The sequence below is a fragment of the Oncorhynchus gorbuscha genome, linkage group LG01, assembly GCF_021184085.1.
Source record: "Oncorhynchus gorbuscha isolate QuinsamMale2020 ecotype Even-year linkage group LG01, OgorEven_v1.0, whole genome shotgun sequence".
In the NCBI taxonomy this organism is placed as follows: domain Eukaryota; kingdom Metazoa; phylum Chordata; class Actinopteri; order Salmoniformes; family Salmonidae; genus Oncorhynchus; species Oncorhynchus gorbuscha.
This window is the reverse complement of record NC_060173.1, coordinates 71,743,102-71,750,091: the sequence shown is the minus strand read 5'-3', so window position 1 is coordinate 71,750,091 and position 6,990 is coordinate 71,743,102.

Below are 6,990 nucleotides of genomic sequence, written 5' to 3'. Positions count from 1 at the left end.
AAAAGAAAAAATAATAATAAAATACATCAATTCATAATAGTAAATATTTTTCATCTTTTTTTGAATATATTTCTATTTTATTTTCAATATCTTTTCCATTTTAATTCAATTATAACTTCAGGTAACCCGCCTCACCCAATGTAATACGGAACTGCTATTATTTTTAATTTTTAGACCTTATAGCAAGAACCACCTAGCCATCAGAAGCTAACCAGCTAATTAGCTACAAGCTATTTAGTCATTGTTAGACACTGCTAGCGGCCTTTACCTTCTACACAGATACCAGCCCTTTTTTAGCCTGGATAATAGCCATCCTACCAGTATCGGACTGTTTCTCCCACTGAGTTACCCAGTACTGAAGCTATCCTTGAGACCCACCCCCCGGCCTATTCACTTGTCCATCCGGACTCCACCCAAACACGGCTGGAACCCACTACTCCACCGGATCCTTGCCATAAGCTCTGGACCTTGGCACCAGATCACTGCTGCTACCGAGTGGCTATAGTGGCTAACGCCCATGCCCCGAAGCTAGCACCAGTTAGCCGTGAGCCAGGCGCATCTCCTGGCTAGCAAACTAAATTACTACAACTACAATACCTCTTTCTCCATCTGGCTTGGATCCTTTGTCAACACGGCGCCCTGCCGCACTACCACGACTGGTCTGCCGACAAATACTCCATCCGCTGTGCCTTCAATCGGCCTCCGTCTGAGCAGACGCTTCTACAAGCTACTAACTTTAAACGCTGTGTCGCCTGCGTGTTAGCATAGTAGCGACTACTCCGCGGCTTCCCTGTTCCCTCTATTGCTGCCCCCTGGACCCTATGATCATCTGGTGCCTCCTGGACTGTCCATTAATCACGGTACTCCATTCTGTTTATTTTTATTTTTTTACCCTCTCTGCCCATTCATCTCCATTTTACCTGTTGTTGTTGTTTTAGCTGATTAGCTCTCCTAATGAACACCTGTGATTACTTACTTCAGCCTCACTGAATGTTTCTCTCAAATGTCAATATGCCTTGTGTACTGTTGTTTAGGTTAGTTGTCATTGTTTTAGTTTACAATGGAGCCCCTAGTTACACTCATCATACCTCGAACACCTCCTTTGTCCCACCTCCCACACATGCGGTGACCTCACCCATTATAACCAGCATGTCCAGAGATACAACCTCTCTTATCATCACTCAGCCTCTGGGCTTACCTCCACTGTACCCGCACCCCACCATACCCGTCTGCACATTATGCCCTGAATCTATTATACCACACCCAGAAATCTGCTCCTTTAATTCTTTGTCCCCAACGCTCTAGGCGACCAGTTTTGATAGCTTTTAGCTGTACCCTCATCCTACTCCTCCTCTGTTCCTTGGGTGATGTGGAGGTAAACCCAGGCCCTGCGTGTCCCCAGGCACCCTCATTTGTTGACTTTTGTGATCGAAAAAGCCATGGTTTCATGCATGTTAACATCAGAAACCTCCTTACTAAGTTTGTTTTACTCACTGCTTTAGCACACTCCACCAACCCTGATGTCCTTGCCATGTCTGAATCCTGGCATAGGAAGGCCACCAACAATTCTGAGATTTCCATACCCAACTACAACTTTTTCCGTCAAGATAGAACTGCCAAAGGGGGATGTTAAGATATTTTATCAAGGTTTAAGATAAATGATTAAATAATTATACTGAGAAACTTATCCATTAGGATTAGATGTTATGTAGAATGAACAAGAATTAATTAAAAATAATAAACACAGCTCCAACTAGATTGGAGGGGGGAAGAGAGGAATGCATGTGTGTGCTTAACGAAAACAAAGAGGATCCTTAACCTATGTTTGAACCGACCCAGCTATAACTCTGTGGGTATAAAATAAGACAACGAGAGCCCCTCCAGGTTTTCCGTATCTGGGGGAGACTGGAACTGTCAGCTAAGTGGTAATAAACTGTGGTGAGACTTCAGGAGATAATCCAGGCGTTATGTGTAATGTATGTTTGTTAGTGGGTTGGAATGGACTTTTGATTCTGCGTTGTCTTTGTGGTATATAAACTGATGTACATGGTATTTTAAGTAAAAACATCAAGTGATTTTGCTAAGCCACATCGTTTCAACAGAAATACTATAAATAATGATGTAGATGATAATACACATGGAATTATAGATATACCTCTCCATAATGCAACCGCTGTGTCAGATTTTTTTTCAAGTTTAAGAAAAAGCAACCCATGCAATAATTTGAGACGGAGCTCAGAACAGTAGCCAAATTAGCAGCCATGTTGGAGTCAATAGAAACCAGAAAATACATGATAAATGTTTCCTTACCTTTGATGAACTTCATCAGAATGCAGTCCTAGGAATCCCAGGTCCACAATAAATGCTTGATTTGTTCAAAAATGTCTGTTATTTATGTCCAATTACCTACTTTGGTTAGCGCGTTTGGTAAACAATTCCAAAGTCACTAAGAGCGTCCACTATAACGTGACGAAATGTCCAAAAGTTCCGTAACAGTCAGTAGAAACATGTCAAACGATATACTGAATCAATCTTTAGAATGTTGTTTACATATATCTTGAATAACATTCCAACCGGAGAATTAGAATGACTTCAGATGACGCAGGTCCTTCCCTGTGAACGCGCATGGTGAAAGCATGGTAAACTCATGGCAGTGGTGACTATTTCCTGTCTCATTCGACCCTCCTTCACATTAGAGTCATCAGACAAAGTTCTATTGACTGTTGACATCTCGTGGAAGGCGTAGGAGGTGAAAATTCATCCATATCTCGTTGTAATTTCAATGAGAGCTTGGTTGAAAATCTGCCACCCCCCAAAAAAATACAAGCAGGAAGTGGAATTTTTCAAGTTTTTGCCTGCAATATGATTTCTGTTATACTCACAGACATAATTCAAACAGTTTTAGAAACTTCAGAGTGCTTTCTATCCAATACTAATAATAATATGCATTATATTAGCAACTGAGACTGAGGAGCTGGCCATTTACAATGGGCACCTTTTAATCCAAGCTACTCAATACTGCCACTGCTGCCATAAAAAGTTAACCAAAATCGATAGGAAGAAGGCAGGTCCAAAAAGGAAAAAAGAAAAGGAAGCAAGGAAGGACGGGATATAGTAGGTGTTGTTAGATAGGACGGTCGTTTAGTACAAATAGGACAGCCATAAATTGAAAAGACATACCTAAATAAAGTCCTAATACCTAAATGGTCTATATGTATTGTGATAGATATATTAAAATAGGTGAGAATATAAACTAGGCTTGGTGAGAAAGGAAGGTAATAATATGCGAACAGGATAACTTAACTTAACCAATACTCAAATAAATTAATATCCAAACAGGAGGAGAGGGAAACCTAATCTAGGTGGAGTGAGATAAAAGCCAAATCTATAGACAAAAGGTTTCAGGAAGGAGAAACAAAACTATAGTAAAAAAGCATAAACATAAATCATAGAAGCACATAGACCTAGATAGGGAAAATAAGCAGAGTAACTACAAAGTTAACTAGCAATGGGCAGTAAATCCTCAAAGGAGGTCCCGGAATTAACGGAAGATGAGAAATTATGCAGGGAAGAGATAAGAGAAACACCTATGTTGGCCCGACATGGAGGAGTAAGTACGAATTTGACTGACTTTTAAATATAGAAAAACTGGGATCAATGAAAAACAAATAAATAGGGTTTGTGGGGACAAGGTAGAGAAGCAACGGACAGAAGGGCTCGACACTGCTCGTATGTGGTTAGCCAAAGCGAGGAAGGGACCTAAAAGAGAAGAAAATAAATTGAAAAAAAGAGATAGAATTTTTTAAAATTGCGATGAGACAGGACATGTTGCCCAGGAGTGTAAGTTTCCCTGTAAACATTGTGACTGAGTAGGAGACAACCACCGAAATTACTGAGTAGCGAAAGGGTGAGAGTAAATTTAACTTCATATGGCTGCAGGGGCAGTATTGAGTAGCTTGGATGAAAAGGTGCCCATTGTAAACGGCCAGCTCCTCAGTCTCAGTTGCTAATATATGCATATTTTTATTAGTATTCGATAGGAAACACTCTAAAGTTTCCAAAACTGTCAAAATATTGTCTGTGAGTATAACAGAACTGATATTGCAGGCGAAACCCTGAGGAAATCAAAACAGGAAGTGGCCTCTATTTTGAAAACTCCATGTTCCATAGCCACCATTTGCTGGGATATGAACCAGATTCCTTTTCCTATCGCTTCCTCAGGGTGTCAACAGCCTTCAGACATAGTTTCAGGCTTTTATTTTGAAAACGATAACATCGGGCCAAGGGCTCACATGAGTTTTGCTTGCGCAACAGAATTTGGACAGCCATTGTTTTCCCCTCTCCTACTGTGAAAGACATTTGCGGTTGATATATTATCGATTATATATTTTAAAAACAACCTGAGGATTGATTATAAAAAACATTTGACATGTTTCTGTGGACATAATGGAAACTATTTAGAATTTTCGTCTGCGTTGTCGTGACCGCTCTTTCCTGTGGATTTCTGAACATAACGCGACAAACAAATGGAGGTATTTTGGATATAAAAATAATCTTTATGGAACAAAAGGAACATTTGTTGTATAACTGGGAGTCTTGTGAGTGAAAACATCCGAAGATCATCAAAGGTAAATTATTAAGTTGATTGCATTTCTAATTTTCTTGACCGAGCTACCTGATGCTAAATGTACATAATGTTTTATCGTGCAATCGATAAAATTACACAAACGCTTGGATTGCTTTCCATGTAAAGCTTAATTTCAAAATCTGACACGACAGGTGGATTAAAGAAGGATATCAGCAAGGGAAAAATGATGTGCGTGTGAGATACGTTTATTAACCTCTTGAACCTAGGGGGCACTATTTTTATGTTTGGAAAAATAATGTTCCCAAAGTAAACGGCCTATTTCTCAGGACCAGATGCTAGAATATACATATAATTGACAAATTAGGATAGAAAACACTCTAAAGTTTCCAAAACTGTCAAAATTTTGTCTGTGAGTTAAACATCACTGATATTGCATGCTAAAACCTGAGGAAAATTCAATCAGGAAGTGCCCCTGTTTTTGAAACCTCTCTGTTGTTATGCATCCCTATTGCCCATTTAAAGGGATATCAACCAGATTCCTTTTTCTATGACTTCCCTAAGGTGTCAACAGCCTTTAGACATAGTTTCAGGCTTTTATTTTAAAGAAAGAGTGTGAACGACCACATTGCGTAAGTGGATAGGTGGGAGCTCTCAGAGTGAGTTGTGCGCAAAAGAGAAAGGCGGCCATTGTTACTCCCGGTCCTAGTGAAAAGCCAACTGTCCCGGTTGATATTTTATCTAATAGATATTTGAAAAACACCCCGAGGATTGATTATAAAAAACATTTGACATTTTTCTGTAGACATTATGGATATAATTTGGAATTTTTGTCTGCGTTGACGTGATCGCTCTTTCCTGTGGATTCCTGGGCATAACGCACCAAACCAACGTATTTGGTATTTGGATATAAAAAATATCTTTATGGAACAAAAGGAACAAAAGGAACAATTGTTGTTTAAGTGTTCCCTTTATTTTTTTGAGCATTGTATTTTCATTCAAATGGAATAGAGTAGAACAGCAAACACACACATGGCCACTGCGCCTGCTACTCCTCTCTATTTCCATATGAAATAGCAATTGGGTGCTGTTCGGGGGAGGGCAGGCCCACAACAATGGCCGGAGTTGATTGGAACAGCACTTCACCTTAGTGACTGTTCCCTCTGCTCTATACAATACATATCTGTTTATTTTATGTGATGATAAAAGGCTCATACAATACAATTTTTTTTATGTGATAGCGACTCCGACTGGGAGCCCCCGGTGACAAGCTGCCAGCTCTACCTTTGCCCCCTCTACTCCTGCCTCCAGTGGTGTTCATATGCCACAGTTCATTACTGCAGGCATGACTGTGCCTCAGGGCCAAAAGGGCACAGCATGGAGATGTTGTTGTGTTCTGTGTCACATGACCTGCACCACTTGTTCAGTTTGCCTCTGCTTTACATCAGAAAGAGACTGCTATGGGACATGGCACAGGCAGCAAAATATTGTGTAGAGGACTTCCAAAGGGTGTACTGTTTTTTAAAATATTTATTTTCTAATATTTTTTAAACATGTTTTTTGTGTGTGTGTTAGAATTGCTTTTTGATATGTTGTATATAGTTATTTGCACCGTTGTATATAGTTATAGGTCATTTCACCAATTCGGCCACTTGGGTACATTTGGGCAACTTGTGTGGGACACCTGGGTGACTTCATGCTAAATGTCATATAGCTCACCCATTCCTGAAGTTATCAGTCTGAAACTTTGCACACCAACATTTGCCCTCTTGTGTTATCCAAAAAAACTATCATCCTATCTGACTGTCTCTCTATTCTAGTACATGTGAAAGATGATGCTACAACAATAAAAAACAAAAAACGTATGCTCTTTCTTTACATTTTCTTCCACCAGATCTACTGTGTTATATTTTCCTACATTCAATTAACATTTGCACAAACTTCAGAATGTTTCCATTCAAATGATACCAAGAAAATGCATATCCCTGTCTCTGGGGCTGAACTACAGGCAGTTAGATTAGGGTATGTCTTCAGGCGGAAATTGAGAACAAGGGATGCAGCCTTATGAGGTTTTAATGAATTTGTGGGTTGCCTGATGCGCAGCCTGCAGAACTGGCAAGTGTCCTTTATCATCCTTTTCATGTGTTCATGTTGTGCTGCACTCTTGTGCTGCACGTAATAGACTTTAGTTTGTTTAATAGCCTCGTACCTTCTTGTCATCTGCATTTTCCCCCGTAGGATCCCTTATTGAAACAAGGCTTTTCTTGAGCTGCTTTACACAGGGTTGTTTTAATCTGTGAAAAACATCTGAGGAATCCTTCTGTAAGATGAAAGAAGGTTGCTGCTATATCTGTATCTTTTGAGATGAAGATCTAGCTAGGCTGGTCATTTAATCCAAACCAAAA